Source organism: Marmota marmota, unplaced genomic scaffold (assembly GCF_001458135.2).
Source record: "Marmota marmota marmota unplaced genomic scaffold, marMar, whole genome shotgun sequence".
Classification (NCBI taxonomy): Eukaryota; Metazoa; Chordata; class Mammalia; order Rodentia; family Sciuridae; genus Marmota; species Marmota marmota.
The window spans coordinates 10,557,952-10,558,773 of NW_026000170.1; positions in this window are offsets into that span (position 1 = coordinate 10,557,952).

An 822-nucleotide genomic window follows, 5' to 3' on the forward strand; every position below is an offset into this window, starting at 1 on the left:
AAATCATGATCCCTTGAATAATGGGAAGCTTTTTTTTTTTTATATTCACATTTTTAGTTGTAGTTGGACACAATACCTTTGTTTTATTTATTTATTTATTTTTATGTGGTGCTGAGGCTCGAATCCAGGGCCTTGCATGTGCTAGGTGAGTGCTCTACTACTGAGCCATAACCCCAGACCACAAGTGGCATTTCTGATGTGCAAAAGGATGACAAATTGAACTGGGCATGGTAGCACACTCCTGTAGTCCTAGAAAGTCACAAGTTGGAGGTGAGCCTTGGCAACTTAGCAAGACCCCATCTCAAATAAAAATAAAAAGGGCTGGGGATGTGGCTCAGTGCAGAGCATCCCTGGGTTCAATCTTAAGTACCACATGGCAAACAAAAGTGGGTGGGGTGGTGAAGAACAATGAGTGAAGTATCTTAGCTGTCATTGGTAACAGGAATGATTTCAACAGAGAGCCTCAGTCTCAGAAGCTTCTCAGTGTGAAGGGTTCTACCCACCCTCCATGCTACCAGCCACACCTGTTCTGATCCTGCCTTTCATGACTGGAACTTGGAATGTATTTTAATTATCACACTTTTCTTACCTTGTATAGTCCCAGTTATAGGATTATATAAATGTATGTTATATTTTCAGAGGAAGGAAAGACAGAGACATGAGACATAGGACTGAGCACTTTGGTGTAATTGAGAATAGTTAACTTTTACTGGGGACTTCCTATGTGTCAGTTTTCACATTTATTAACCCTGTTAGTGATCTCACAATTCTTTAAGTATTATTATCCCAATTTTTTAAAAAAATATAAGATCATTAGGTCAG